General features: G+C 43.9%; 1 long non-coding RNA gene across 1 annotated transcript; it reads right to left on the bottom strand.

Annotated features, from left to right (window-relative positions):
• Positions 1-1,117: 1,117 nt before the first annotated feature.
• Positions 1,118-3,727, bottom strand: LOC116366889 (uncharacterized). Its single transcript, XR_004208324.1, has 4 exons — positions 1,728-3,727; positions 1,464-1,536; positions 1,335-1,370; positions 1,118-1,237 (listed from the first exon to the last, which is right to left on the bottom strand). It is a non-coding gene; the product is annotated as an uncharacterized LOC116366889 (long non-coding RNA).
• Positions 3,728-16,102: the final 12,375 nt, after the last annotated feature.

Here is a 16,102-nt window from a genome sequence, read left to right as displayed (position 1 = left end):
GGCTCCGAACGCCTTTTGGAGTGGGTCTGTGGACTTTTCCATGTGAATATTAAAGTCACCAAAGTTAGAATATTATCTGCTATGACTACAAGGTCCGATAGGAATTCAGGGAACTCTATCAATAAGTAGCCCTATTTTGAGATGTGAGGTATCATGATCTCTTTCAATAATGACAGGAATGGAGGAGGTCTTTATCCTAGTGAGATTGCTAAGGCGAACACCGCCATGTTTAGTTTTGCCCAACCTAGGTCGAGGCACAGACTCGGTCTCAATGGGGATAGCTAAGCTGACTACACTGACTGTGCTAGTAGCAGACTCCACTATGCTGGCAGGCTGGCTAACAGCACCCCTCCAGCTAGGATGGAGTCCGTCACTCCTCAGCAGGTCAGGCTTGGTCCTGTTTGTGGGTGAGTCCCAGAAAGAGGGCCAATTATCTACAAATTCTATATATTTTTTGGAGGGGCAGAAAACAGATTTCAACCAGCGATTGAGTTGTGAGACTCTGCTGTAGAGCTCATCACTCCCCCTAACTGGGAGGGGGCCAGAGACAATTACTCGATGCCAACACATCTTTCTAGCTGATTTACACGCTGAAGCTATGTTGCGCTTGGTGATCTCTGACTGTTTCATCGTTGGTGCCGACGTGGATAAGAATATCTCTATACTCTGTACACTCGCCAGTTTTAGCTTTAGCCAGCACCATCTTCAGATTAGCCTTAACGTCGGTAGCCCTGCCCCCTGGTAAACAGTGTATAATCGCTGGATGATTCGTTTTAAATCTAATACTGCGGGTAATGGAGTCGCCAATGACTAGAGTTTTCAATTTGTCAGAGCTAACGGTGGGAAGCTTCGACGTCTCAGACCCCGTAACGGGAGAAGTAGAGACAAGAGAAGGCTCGGCCTCTGACTCCGACTCGTTGCTTAATGGGGAAAACCGATTGAAAGTTTCTGTCGGCTGAATGAGCGACACCGGTTGAGCGATCCTACAGCATTTCCTTCCAGAAACCGTGAGAAAGTTGTCCGGCTGCGGGGACCGCACAGACGCTGTTTCATCCTTTCCTACACTGAAATTACCCTTGCCTAACGATTGCGTCTGAAGCTGGGCTTGTAGCACAGCTATCCTCGCCGTAAGGCGATCGTTCTCCTGTATATTATGAGTACAGCGACTGCAATTATAGTCAATGAGCTGTTTTAACTCACCACAAATGTCCCTGATCATTTTGATGACGTCCTCTCTCTGTGGGAGGAAGAAGAAAACGTTATTAAGATATAAAAATATGGTTGAGAGACAAAGGTGCCATTATGAAACAGTATGCATTTTGTGCTCTACTCACTGTCAGGCCAGGTTCCCCCTTCTCACCAGATTTCCCCTGCAAGTTTGGACACAGGTTAGCAATCAACATATAAATGAACCATGAAATAAGTTATTTTATAACCATGATGGGACCAGAAGACTATCATACCATGTGTCCTACAGACCCTGGCTCTCCAAATTCTCCCTTGTCTCCTTTCCACCCACAGTCTCCACCAATCCCCCTGTGTACAGTAATATGACAGTAATGTTAAGCACATCAACAAGAACATTTATAGTGAACAGCAAATGGTTGTGTGTGTCCATGTTGTCATTGAACCGGTCTGTGTGTGTTTGTTTGGCAGTTACAGTCCTGTGTGGCTCAGGTTGTTGGTTCAATTCCCGCAGGGATAAAAAGTGTTGGCTAAGTTTGTACCTTTTCTCCTGGAAAGCCATCCCCTGGAGGCCCCCCGAGGGCCCATTGGCTCCTGGAACCCAGGCTCCCCCTGAAGGTCACAAGAAGACCAGACTAATGATTAGCATGGTTAATCACGGCTAATGTTATAACAGCTCACAACACTGTATACAGCGGCACACAGAATATTGTGCCACGTCAGTGTGATAGTACCAAAACCAATTTCCATCTGAACATACAGATAACTGGGGCCTAGTGGTTAGAGCATTGGGCCAGTAACCGAAAGGTTGCTAGTTTGACATCCCTGAGCTGACAAGGTAAAAATCTGTCGTTCTACCCCTGAACAAGGCAGTTAACCCACTGTTCCTAGGCCGTAATTGTAAATAAGAATTTGTTCTTAACTGACTTGCCGAGTATACAAAGGTAAAATAAAATTATGATCATTATCGCACACCCCACCATGCCAGTCCAGTATGATAATGTGCCCCTACCTTGGGCTCCTGGGATACCTGGTGGACCTGGCTGGCCCACAGAACCCTGCAAAACACACAAACATTAGTTCAGTTCCACATGACAATTTTCAAAAATAAAATAATTTGACCTTTTTTTAAAGGGGCACTGGTATTGAAAAGAAAAAAGAGATGTTGACAATATGTGTCTGCAAACAGATCTACAGCAAATGAAGGGTCTATGCCAGGGTGTAGGTTCTAGGGGTAGGCGCTAGAGGTAGGAGCTAGGGGGTAGGAGCTAGGAGCTAAGCGTAGGAGCCAGGGGTAGGGGCTAGGGCAGGGGTGGGCAAACTTTTTTGCTCGAGGACCACATTGGGATGTTGCAAATCAACGGAGGGATGCATTTTTGGGGGGACCAATTGTTTGTTAAAATCAATTTGCAGGGGCCTCCCGAGTGGCGTAGCGTTGACTGGGAGACCCATGAGGCGGCGCACAATTGGCTCAGTGTCATCCGGGCTAGGAGAGGGTTTGGCATAGGAGAGGGTTTGGCAGGCCAAGATTTCCTTGTCCCATCATGCTCTAGCGACTCCTGTGGTGGGCCGGGCTCATGTACGGTGACACGGTCGCCTGGTGTACGGTGTTTCTTCCGACACATTGCTTCCGAAATAATATCCTATTGGTGAGCCAACTGGTAAATGCAGATGGTCTTTTACTCAGTTATAAGGAAATCTTATCACTTTACAAGGTCCCTGTAACACCTAAAGATTTTGCAATTGTTTTAGATGCCGTTCCCTCAGGTGTTGATTTATTATTCAGGAACGTGTCAAGACCTGATCCCTCAGAGCCCTCATATTATCCTGCCTACCACTATATGAAGAAGTTAGGAGCTGACCTGTGAGAATCTGTTCTCATTAAGGAAAACATCAACTCAAATTGCTCCTTTTGTAATGACCACCCAGAAACAGTGTTGCATTTTTTTTGGCATTGTATTCATGCAAGAAAACTGCGGCAAGACATTAGTAGATTTATAATTCAACACATTTATGACGATCTTACACTATTGCGGAGAGATGTACTGTTTGGATTCTTTATTGACGATAGAAGTAAGCTGAAACATTTTTTATGTAATTAATTTCATTATTCTTTTGGCCAAATTTCATATTCACAAATGTAAATTTACAAACAAATAAACACATTTTCTTATCTTACAAAAAGAATTTGAACTGTATTTTATGACAATTAAATACTCTACTAACAAAAAAGCTGTTAGAATAATGAGTGTATGTATGTCCCTTAAGGTCCTTGTGTAATGTGATATTGTACCCCCCCAGCCCAACTGTCCATTGTATATTATTTATATATACTTGTGTTCCCACATGTACTTCCTGTATTGATTTGTTAATAAAAAACAGAGTAAAAAAAGATGCAGTGTGGACTTGTCATTCCCAATCGTCATCACTCACCGCTGCTATCAAATGGACTGATGCTAGCCACAAGTTCTGACTGAGCTCAATTGTCATGGAACGCGTATACAGCGATGAATTTCTCTCTCTTTCATACAAACTTATAACGAGGACCGCTGTCGTGGAAATTTCCTCTATTTACCAAATCATGGGAGCAAACCACACACAAGTCAGAGTTAGTTATAAAAGTCCATCTTTAATTATATAAGCTCTATAGCATTTTCTGTGACTCTCAGATAAATTCAGTGTCTCCCAGTGAATTTTCTGAGAGCCCCCTTACAATGCAACTGAGATCATTTAATAGCAAAGAACACACATAGTCAGACAGCATAGACATAATTCATCGTTCAGCTTTGTCTCCTTTCTCAAACCCCAGAACCATAAACCAATCCTCCATATCAACAGGCATATATCAAATTGTCATTTAGATACAACCCACTCTAAATACAAACTCCTGGACAAACTCGCGGAGAGGAGAATGAGGCTATAGGTTAAGATAGAAACAACATTAGAGGGAGCATAGAATGATTCCAGATACTGCCACCCTTCCTTTCCCCACAAGAAAAAGGTAGGGAGTAAAAGATATGTTTACACATGATGACACTTTGACCTCTCTCCTCTCAGCGGCCCATGCAACTTAGTCTTGACATAGAACAGATAACTGCAACCTCGCCACAGTATAATACAAAAAAAAATACACCAAAAACACACATTTGATGAATATAAAACATCTTACAAATGTTACCAACAAATTCTGAATCTTCCACGACACCGCTCACAATGTGTTTTGTGTGTGGAAGTGCTTAGTAATGAGTCTCTCATAACGAACAAATTAATAAAACGACACGTCCTGACCAAACATCCACAGCTCATGGATGTGATCAATCCGTTTATTCCAGTTCAGAATGAAAATTATTTATTGTATTTTAACAGCAACAGTTCCAACCTAGACCGATATGTAAGAGTGTTTTTAATAGGGGAAAATTAAAATGAATATATATTTATATGGATATTGTTACGGTTTTCTAGGTGTGAAGGATAGTCGGACCAAAATGCAGCGTGTAGCTTGCGATCCATGTTTAATGAATAACGTGAAACACGAATAAACACAAAACACTACAAAACAAAGAACGTAACGAAATCTGAAAAAGCCTATACTTGTGTAAATAAACAAAGCGATAGGAACAACGACACTAAGGACAATCACCCACGACAAACTCAAAGAATATGGCTGCCTAAATATGGTTCCCAATCAGAGACAACGATAAACACCTACAGACTTTGCTAGATAACCCCACTAGCTACAATCCCAATACATACACACCAAAACCCCAAGACAAAACACACCACAATACAAAAACCCCATGCCACACCCTGGCCTGACCCAATACATGAAGAAAAACACAAAATACTTAGACCAGTGCGTGACAGATATTTAATTTCATTGTTATTTGTTTTTGTCTATATTGCATTTGTTTTAGGCATAAGTGCAATGAAATGTACTGATATTTATATATAGTTGCATAATTTTCTATGCTTGGGTCCCAGGAAAACACAGAATTTCTCATTTGGGTCCCAGGCTGAAAATGTTGAAGAACCCCTGACCTAAACGACTATTAATATACTTAATCAGACTGTCGTTCTTCTTTCCCACAGGGCCCAGAATGTTGTTCAGATCACATCGTATCATTTCACTACATCTACCCTGTAGAGATGTACACGCTGGAATACTTCACCTAACATCTACGGCCCTATGGATACAAGTACAGGTACGACCCTGATGCTGCAGCAGCTGAAATTGAGAGTAACACCACCACACCTGTCTCTGCTTAACACAGAGATATCACAGACGGACTACTGCACTGAAGAAAGAACTTATTACTGTGCCATGTTTAAATTTCCTTAATTACCAACTGATGAGAGAGCAAATCACACACCAGTCAGAGTTATGCTTAATCTTCACCTTTAATAATAATTAAGCTTTTGCAATAGCATTTTGACTTTCAACATTTCAGCATCTCTAATGAAAAGTTGAGAGTGCCTTACACAATGGCAAATGGGATCCTTTATAGCAAAGATCCACCCCTTCTAGACGACATGACAAAACACAGGTCTTAGGAACTTACAGAGAGAAAAAACCTTACTTCAGAGAGAATATCCCCTTGTCAGACAGAGTGGGCTATAAATTATCGTTCAGTTTGGTCTCCTAAACAAAGCTCTTATCTCGTCCTTGGTACAAAATGGTACCAAGACATTACCCCCACCCTATGATATATATCAAGTTGTCATTTAGATAGAACCAATTCTAAATACAACCAATCAGAGGACAAACTCACGGAGAGGAGAGTGACCCTATAGGTCAACAAAGAGGGAGCATAGAATGATTCCAGACACTGTCACCCTTCTTTCCCCGATGAGAAAAGTAGGGAGTCACTGCCACACCGAAAATATATGTTTACACATGATGACCCCTTGACCTCTCCCCTCTCTGTGGCCCATGCAATTTAGTCCTGACATAGAACAGATAACTGCCAATGGCCACCACTATAGTACAACAAAATACATTCTTATGAGAAATAACTCATAAGCATATCATGAAAATAACACATCTTATCTATGTTACCCAACTAATTCTGATCATTCCACAACATTCCCCTCTCAAGGGACTCAGTCACTTCTGAAGAATCAGAATAGTAACATGGCACCTTACTAACAGTAGAGTATATAATACAATTTAAAAATCCATAATCAAAATTTAAAGATAATAAAGAATCAAATCCCTTCAATGTAAGTATTCACCCGTCAGAAACTGAGTTTATAAGGTTTATACCATAATACAGACTTGCACCTGTTTAAACATATAGAATAATACATTTGTTGAGTAAAAATAAAAAAACATATAAATGCTCCCAAAATTACAAGATAACCCATGTCTAAACACAGGCCTCATCACAACCTATAGGACAGTCATCCCTCTAAGTCCTCATGCTTAGAATTGGGTTCCCCACTATCAGAGATATAGTCAGGAATAGAGAATGGGTCAGGGAAATCATTCATATACAGTGAACCCTCTCTATCTACACTGTCCAGTGAGAATATTTCACTGTGTTCACCTGATTGTTGTCCATCAATCTCAGATTCCTCATCTACACCTACTTCATTTGCAAGCAAGGGCATAGTAAGAACAACATCAACCACTTTATTAAACAATTTCTTCACACAAATGATAATTAGCAACTGAGCAATCAGTAATATTAGACCATAGATTAACCAGTGGAAAATGGTCGCAGCCCAAGCACCAAACACTGACTGAACCCATCCTAACGGATTCCAGTTGATGTCAGGCTGGTGTTCCCTTTCGAGAACACCCCTAAGCTCTTTCAAATGTTCCACTACAATAGTCAAATTGTCATCTCCCTGGGGTATAAATGTACAACAGTGATCTCCTATAATTTGACACACCCCTCCTTCACGTGCTTGCAACATGTCAAGTGTCACCCTATTTTGTGTTGCCATGAGTTGAGTGGCTTGTAATTCTGGTCTTATCATAGAAAACCATGCAGTGGTCAAATTTACCAGGGATTCCAAATGATATCCTAGCCTATCCAACTCATGTGCATTCTCCGATGCCCCATACCAGGGGATTAAACCACGCCAGAACTTTTCCAATTTCGAGGAACGTCGACTAGGGACATTATTGTATTGCGAGATGTCCCTCTTAATTAGTCTTAACCTGCTTGGAATAGAGGAATTAGTTTTATGCATTACCACAAGGGAGATGTTTAGTTTACCAAAAACACAGCACCCTGTCCAATTTGTGGGTAGGTAGAGATAAGCTTTATCCCCACAAATCCAATAATGATCAGTAAATGTTGCCGAGCCAAATTGATGAGGAGAACGACTGTCAGTTTCAGCATCAATAATGGTGTGTCCCACCCTCAGTCTAATGGGGTATCCAGAGCTGCATGTTCCCTTCTTCCAGCTACATCCTATTGGGAAAACACTATAATTGACACATGTTGACATTCCCAGATAGGATTCATTTAATTGTGGTATGGAAATATTGCTTGGATTGTGACAATGACAGGTCCTAAATGGGGTTCGCCGGGGTTGGACTTGAATAGGTTCTGGTACACGGGATCTAGGTTCTAAGATTATTCTACTACACCAATGTGAACAATCAAATCCCCCCCGTAAATCTTTTGTTGATGACAAATTACCATTAATGCATTTATCCCTCAGTGTTCTACCTAGTGAAGGTTGACCCCATGTGTTCTCATTTGACAAGAGTGCCTCTAGTGCACATAGAGTGTCTTTAATGCTGACCTCTACTGAATACTGTAAAAATGGGGAGATCGCTGAATGTGGAAACAAGCTCCATACATAACAGGAGGTATTTCCTAACATCAGTTCAGTCTTTACTGTATAGTTAAGCAGTGACCACCAAGTGTTTCCCTCGTGATTCCTACTGTGATGCTCATCCAGTGGATGCATTGACCTTCTTCTTCTTTCGATATGGGAGCGGCTATTGTTTGCTGGACTCCTGTCCTGAGCCTGCCGTTGGCTCGAGCTGGAGTGGCTGTTATTTAAGTCCCGCAGTGGGACTGAACGGTTATCAGTCGAGTCCGTACCATGTTGTCTTTCCAGGACCGGTTGTCCTTGAGTCACTGTCCATATGGCAACTGTAATAAGAATGCTCAAAACCAGAGCAAGAAACATGATGCGTAGAGTCTGGGCCTGATCCTCCCATCTAGTCGGTGACTTCCGGCATCTCTGGTCCTCCATCCTCTGGGTCTGGTGGGCAGTATGGCACCTTCCTGCAGTGATTGGCGTGGATCCAAGTAGACCTCTCAGCTACGCGAACAGCAGTGGGGGTAATCAGCATCACCTGGTATGGTCCAGTCCACCTCTGCTGGTTCCAATGCTTTCGTCTCAGGTCTTTCACCACCACCCAGTCACCTGGTTGCAGTTTGTGCAGGATCCCCACCAGTGGCTGGGGTAGAGCCGCTTTCACCCTGGGGAAAATAGCCTTCAGAACATTGTTTAGAGCAGTACAATAACTTACCATGTCATCGTCGCAGCCCATCAGTGTCAGCTTGTTCTGTGGGAAGGGAGAATTAATCATCCTCATTGGTCTACCTGTCAGAACCTCATGAGGAGCCAATCCAGTGGTTCTGTGGGGCCTCCCTCGCATGTACATCAGCGCCAGGGGGATCACAGTGACCCAAGAAAGCCCCGTCTCTGCCATAAGCTTCACCATCTTAGATTTCAGCGTTTGATTAACGCGTTCAATTAAACCTCCGGATTGCGGCCTATAGCTACAATGGGTCCTGAGGTCTATCTGCAGACTCTCAGACAAGTTCTGTATCACCAGGTTTACAAAGTGGGAGCCATTGTCGCTGGTTAATTTAGATGGTAACCCCCACCTTGGGATGATCTCCCTAAGGAGATTCTTGGCTACTGCCATAGCAGTGGAATGTCGACATGGGAATGCCTCTACCCACTTGGAGAAGGCATCCACTATCACCAGACAATATTTGTAACCTTGACAAGGAGAGAGTTCAATAAAATCCATCATTATGTGTTCAAATGGTCCTTCAGGGGTCGGATGAGCCGACTGTGGCATGGGAATACCTCTTCCCATGTTGTTAGTCATACAAATCACACATTTTGCACAAAATTGTTCAGCAAACACAGAAAACCCAGGTGCAAACCAAAATCTATTTACAAAATCAACAACTCCCCCCTTTGACACATGATCTCTTCCATGTGACAACTTAGCTAAGTAGGGGAAACATGAACGTGGTAAGACTGGTAGCCCAGCCAGGCCCAGCCAGAGTTTCTGCACCTGGTCATATGTACATAGTCGTTTCCACTTCCTCAACTCAACAGGACCTACAGAGGATTGTAAGTCAGAGATATCAGTGGGAGAGAAGAGGTTACTATCAGGAAGTAAAACCATCTGTAACACAGGGGCCTCCAAGGAGACAGCTGCTGCCTTAGCTGCCAAGTCAGCCATAGCATTACCTTTGGAGACAGGGTCGGAAGAGTTAGCATGAGCAAGGCACTTACAAACAGCAATTTCAGAAGGGAGCAAAATAGCTTTTAGCAAGTTATCAACATGTTTTGAATGAGAGATCGCCTTACCAGAGGAGGTCAGGAAGCCGCGCTGTTTCCACAGAGTACCAAAATCATGTACCACACCAAAGGCATATCTGCTATCTGTATAGATTGTAGCAGACTGGCCTTTAGCTAATATGCAAGCTCTAGTGAGTGCAAAGAGTTCTGCTGCTTGAGCAGAAAGGTGGGAGTGTAATTTAGCACTTTCCAGTGTGGTTGAGGCAGTAGTAACCGCATACGCAACCAATGGTTCTCCTTTCTCAGAACGCTGAGCAGAGCCATCTACAAACAGTTCCAAATGTGCATTTTACAAAGGGACATCAGTTAAATCCGACCTTGGTTTAGAGACAAGCTCCAACAGTTCAGCACAGTCGTGCGGCTCTCCATCATCCTCGGTGGGCAACAAAGTAGCAGGATTTAACACAGTGCACCTCTTCAGGGTCACATGACACATTGTCAGAAGAACATTCTGATAATGGAGCAGTCGAGCTGGTGTTAGATGGGCCGTCTTTGCCTGTGAAATAAGAGCATGTACAGCATGAGGAACGTGTACAGTGAGTTCACACATGGCAACAATGTCTGCACAAGCCAACACAGCCTCAGTAGCAGCAGCCACAGCTCTCAAACAACAAACCAGACCTCTGGCCACACTGTCCAGCTGTTTGGAATAATACCCAACTGGGCGCTGCTTTCCTCCATGTTCCTGTGTTAAAACAGATGACATTAAACCATTTTTCTCACAAACAAAAAGGTTAAAAGGTTTAGAATGGTCAGGGAGCCCCAAACAGGGAGAAGTAGTCATGAGTTGTTTCAGTTTGGTCAGAGCAGTCAGTCCCTCTGGTGTCCACTTAATTTTGTCACTCATAGCCATTTTGTGGCCATAAATAAGGTCAGAAAGCGGCTGTACCACCTCAGCATAGTCAGGTAACCACGCCCTACAATACCCTGCCATACCAGTCAATGACATCATGTGTCGTTTTGTAACCGGCTGTGGGACAGAGAGAATAGCCTGTATCCTCTCTTTACCCAGCTGCCTGCCATTGGGAGAGATGTCATGACCCAAATACCTCACTGCCTGTGAAACCAACTGTAACTTCTTCATTGAAACTTTGTGGCCATTCTCAGCGAGAAATATCAACAGAGCCCGAGTATCAGTTTCACAAGTTTCCACTGAGCTGGAGCACAACAACAAATCATCCACATACTGAATCAGAGTGCTGCCCTCAGGGGGTATAAAACCCTCCAGGTTTTGTGCTAAAGCCGCTGAAAAAATTGCGGCGGATTCCACATAACCCATTGGAGCGACGGTCCAAGTAAAACGCTTTCCTAAAAACGTGAAAGCAAACCAGAACTGAGATTCTGGTGCCACTGGAATACTGAAAAATGCATTTGTCAAATCAATCACAGAACCACTCTGCTGTGGGTGGTACCGCCCCCAACAGTGTAGTAACATTAGGAACCACCGGGGCACGGGCGAAAACTGCATCGTTCACAGGCCTTAAGTCCTGGACAAATCTCCAATCACCTGAAAGTTTTCTAACAGGCAAGATAGGGGTGTTACAGGGTGATTCTGGACAGGGAATTAAAGCACCATTAGCTAACAAGGATGCATGAACAGGTGTAATACCTGCTATTGCCTCCTTACTGAGTGGATACTGTGCTCTAGACGGGCGCCTGGAGTGACTACCATTGGCTGAGCTCCCTTTATTCTCCCAAAATCATACTTGTCCCTTGCCCATAGGCATTCAGGGAGGGGTGAGTCTTCACTCAACAACATGATATTGGTAGAAAAAGAAACCTGATCAACACCATGCACACCCCTCTCAGTTGGTGTTCCCCAACTGAGTGGGTAACAACTTGTCAGTGTGCTGGGTGAATAAGTTGACCCATCAGGGTGCATCTCCCAGTCTGTAGCATCAACCAAGCATTTCATCCAAATTCCAGTATCCACCCATTCTACTCTGTCTGATTTTGCCAGGGACACATGTGGTGCGCTATCCTCAAACAGGTAGAGCTCTTTCTGTGCAGGGGTTAGATTAACCACTAAAGCACAGAAATCACTGCTACAGTATATACCCTCACACTGCACTGACTCATTCTGTAATGTATCACACAGCCATTGTTTCTCATAATGGAGATCTCTTGTCAATGGTGAAAAATGGGAGGTGCAATGTAAGCCTGCTTCAGACATGAAACTGCCCTCGTGGCCCCAATGGGTTTTGGCCATTGAGAAAACACGAGCAATATTGGGCACCTCATCATCAACATCCCATGCATAATACCAGTCACAACACTCAGACATTAACATCAATTGCTCCCCCTCTTCCTCCTCTTCCTCATGAATAACAGTTAAACCGGTTCGGCCACATGTTATGTTGATGCCCAGTTTACACAGGAGGTCCCTGCCCATCAGATTGACAGGACAGTGGTCAGAGTAGAGAAATTGATGTTGACACTTCTCCTCACAAAAGGAGACAGGCAGAGGCATAGTTACCTGCTCTCTGAGTGGGAGGCCTGAAGCCCCTATAGTTTTGACTATTTCATTAGACATGGGAGGTTTTATCATAGCCTTGCAGTTAATGACAGACATAGCAGCCCCAGTATCAACAAGAAATATTAATGACTCACCATTGACGCAAGCCTCCACTGTTGGCTCTACTCTCGGAAGGGTGTGACACTTTAAAAACAAATGCTCTTGTTTCTCGGAGCAGTCAGCAGCAAAATGACCCGGCTTCCCACAGTTGTAGCACCTGCGCACTCCACCCCCTCGTCCTGTCCCTGCTGCTCCCTTGTAAAACGTCATCTGGGCAGCCTGTAGTTTCTGTGTCTTTACTTTTTCTTTGTTTATTTTTTCTTCCTTCTGTGTACTCTGTTGTCTCTCAGCATGCTTGCAGTGCTGTACCACCGTTGCTAATGGCTCAGTCTCCCAACTGATGCAGGTAGTCCTCACAGCTTTCTCCAGGCCCGGTGTCAGACCCCTCACTAGGGCGTCTTTCAGCAGATCCCCATATGAGTGTTCGTTTGGTCTGATACCGCTGTGTAGCCTGAAACAGGTCTCAAGTCTCTTTCTGAAAGCCTCCAGGCCCTCATCTTTCTTCATAGTGCATTCTCTGACAGCAGTCCAGTCAGTCTTAGTTGGATACATCTCCACAATCCTGGCCAGCAGCGCCGTTATCTGGTCCTGATATGCGCCATTCTCAGCCCACAGGTAGTTGCAATCAAACTGTCCCTGTACATCCGCCCACCTGAGTCCCAGTTTCTTTTTTATCTCAGCAGCAGATGGTTTGTACTGACCCATTAATACCCTCATCTCTGCTGAATATGTCACAGCGTCTTTACTTGGGTCTGGTAGGTCCTCTACAATGTCTTTGATTTCATCATGTCTCCACGTCCTCTGGACATACACAATGGGGTTCCATGCTGCGGCGGCAGCAGCATTAGCATCATCAGGTTGAGGCTGAGGGTTAGGACAGGCCATCAGAGGGTATTGATGATACATGTCTGATGCTGGGTCGTATTGGAAGGGGGTAGAGATACGCCTCTCCGTCCTGGTCCGTAGACGGTCCTTCAACGGGGGAGTCAGCTAGGGTGCCCCTCCGTCCTCACTTTCCTCACTGGAGCTGAGCGGAGGAGCCTTGAGAAAAGGATTGTTGATCTTTTTACCCTTCTAGCGTGCTCCCCCCACTGCGCCTCCAGTGAGACTGGCCGGAGTCACTCCAGACCCTGTCAGGACTTCAGCCAGGCTCCGTGCCAGACGATCAATCACTGTGGTGTTGGGAGAGACAGGGGGTGGGGTTGCAGGTTGTATTGGTCTTGCATCCAGCGGATCAGCAGGAGGCGCCTGAGGAGGAGGGAGGTCCGGCAACACTGGGTAGAGAGTTTGAGGAGTAAAGTAGGGAGGGGGACAATCTCTGTCATCATCATCCTTCCTATTCCTTCTCACTGTTTCATCTTTCCCCTTCTTTTCTCCTTCCTCAGTCTGAACTACCATATTCTGACAGGGTTTTCCCCGAAATGTGTCCTGTCTTTTCTTCCATTTGTCAGCTTCCCTTTCCCATTTCCTGAATTTCACCCAGTCAATTTGATCCTTTTTTCCAAGTTTACCTTCCTTCTCTACCAATCTCTGTCTTACCTCATCTAACAGCGTCACACTTAGTGTCCCTGTCAAAGGAAAACCACCCTCTCTATGCCATAGAAGTACCTGTTCCAGAATATCCCTACCCCATTTATCTACCATAACCTTCAAGGCTCCAGTAGGAGGGTCCCGGAATGCCTGGTTCTTTGCACTCGCGCGCGCCCATGGCTCCTTAGTCTCACTCCCCCACACACACACACACACACACACACACACACACACACACACACACACTTTTTTTTAAAACAGGAATTCCTTAAGTACTTCACACAGAATTTTACTGATCACCCACACAGGATTGGTCAGGTGTCCACACAGAACATCAGAACATAAAAAGGTAACCCACACAGAGTCTACCTACCGCGCCCACACAGAACGCTCCTACACAATACTCACACAGAGTAACCCATGGCATACCTGGCTAGCACATTTAAAATAATTGGAATTCACCACCTCTGAGAGTCACTTAGACAATCACACAGATACACAGAATGAGGTCCTTCTTCCACTAGGGCTTCACCAAGCTCTAAGTCCGATCCAACTCAACTTCAAATGTGGTTTGCTCATCTCACCTCTTTTTTTAATATATATATTTTTTACTATGTTCAGGATGTGGTATCCACTCAGCTCGCTGCCTCTCCGATCTTAGGTTGGTCCATCTGCTCCGTTCTCGAAGTGTGGTCTCCCTGAGATCCCGAGTTTGAGGGATCCCTTGTGCACGATTACCTAGGTCGTCAGGAGCGGTCACCGAGTGAAGATTCACATCCCATCCTCGTCGCCAAATGTCGTGGAAATTTCCTTAATTACCAACTGATGAGAGAGCAAATCACACACCAGTCAGAGTTATGCTTAATCTTCACCTTTAATAATAATTAAGCTTTTGCAATAGCATTTTGACTTTCAACATTTCAGCATCTCTAATGAAAAGTTGAGAGTGCCTTACACAATGGCAAATGGGATCCTTTATAGCAAAGATCCATCCCTTCTAGACGACATGACAAAACACAGGTCTTAGGAACTTACAGAGAGAAAAAACCTTACTTCAGAGAGAATATCCCCTTGTCAGACAGAGTGGGCTATAAATTATCGTTCAGTTTGGTCTCCTAAACAAAGCTCTTATCTCGTCCTTGGTACAAATGGTACCAAGACATTACCCCCACCCTATGATATATATCAAGTTGTCATTTAGATAGAACCAATTCTAAATACAACCAATCAGAGGACAAACTCACGGAGAGGAGAGTGACCCTATAGGTCAACAAAGAGGGAGCATAGAATGATTCCAGACACTGTCACCCTTCTTTCCCCGATGAGAAAAGTAGGGAGTCACTGCCACACCGAAAAGATATGTTTACACGTGATGACCCCTTGCCCTCTACCCTCTCTGTGGCCCATGCAACTTAGTCCTGACATAGAACAGATAACTGCCAATGGCCACCACTATAGTACAACAAAATACATTCTTATGAGAAATAACTCATAAGCATATCATGAAAATAAAACATCTTATCTATGTTACCCAACTAATTCTGATCATTCCACAACAGTCCTCAGTGCATCCCTCTGTCATCAACATTGGGAAATGTGCATGCGGCCCAACTCTCTTTCAACAAAGCACAACTGTCTGTTTCTTGCGAGAACTGGTTTTGTAACATTGTGATGTAACCCAACTCTCTTTCAACAAACCACAACTGTCTGTTTCTTGCGAGAACTGGTTTTGTAACATTATGATGTAATCTGAACAAGGAAACAGATCTGAGCCTACCATAGACAAAACATTTATAGTGGGTGTATGGAATGTGTGAAGAAATCCATGTACAGATAAGATAAACAGCAGCGTACTCTCCAGGGCTGTGTCAAGATACACAGTTTAACACAGACTGTCATCAACCTCAAGCTAATTTCAAGCTATCAAATGATTAAATAGTCATCCAGGGAGTATCAAAATAGAACTTTTTCCCAAATGTAACTTTAAACAGGCCACGCAGTGAGAATAGTTGGGATGTGATGACATTATCTATAGTGTTTAAATAGTTTAATACTGTAACTATGGTGACTGCTTTACATGCAATGCATTTTCACACTGTTTAAACTCAAATACTTACATTTTAAATAATCGCTGCTCTCTCACAGACTTCATAACCAAAGGGTTATATAAAGGTTTTTAACATCATCGAGTTATTGTCAAAGCAATTTTGGCCCTGTTCCATGCTGATCTACAGAAATCAA

Source organism: Oncorhynchus kisutch, unplaced genomic scaffold (assembly GCF_002021735.2).
Source record: "Oncorhynchus kisutch isolate 150728-3 unplaced genomic scaffold, Okis_V2 scaffold1606, whole genome shotgun sequence".
In the NCBI taxonomy this organism is placed as follows: Eukaryota; Metazoa; Chordata; class Actinopteri; order Salmoniformes; family Salmonidae; genus Oncorhynchus; species Oncorhynchus kisutch.
This window is presented reverse-complemented; position numbering and strand designations above follow the sequence as displayed.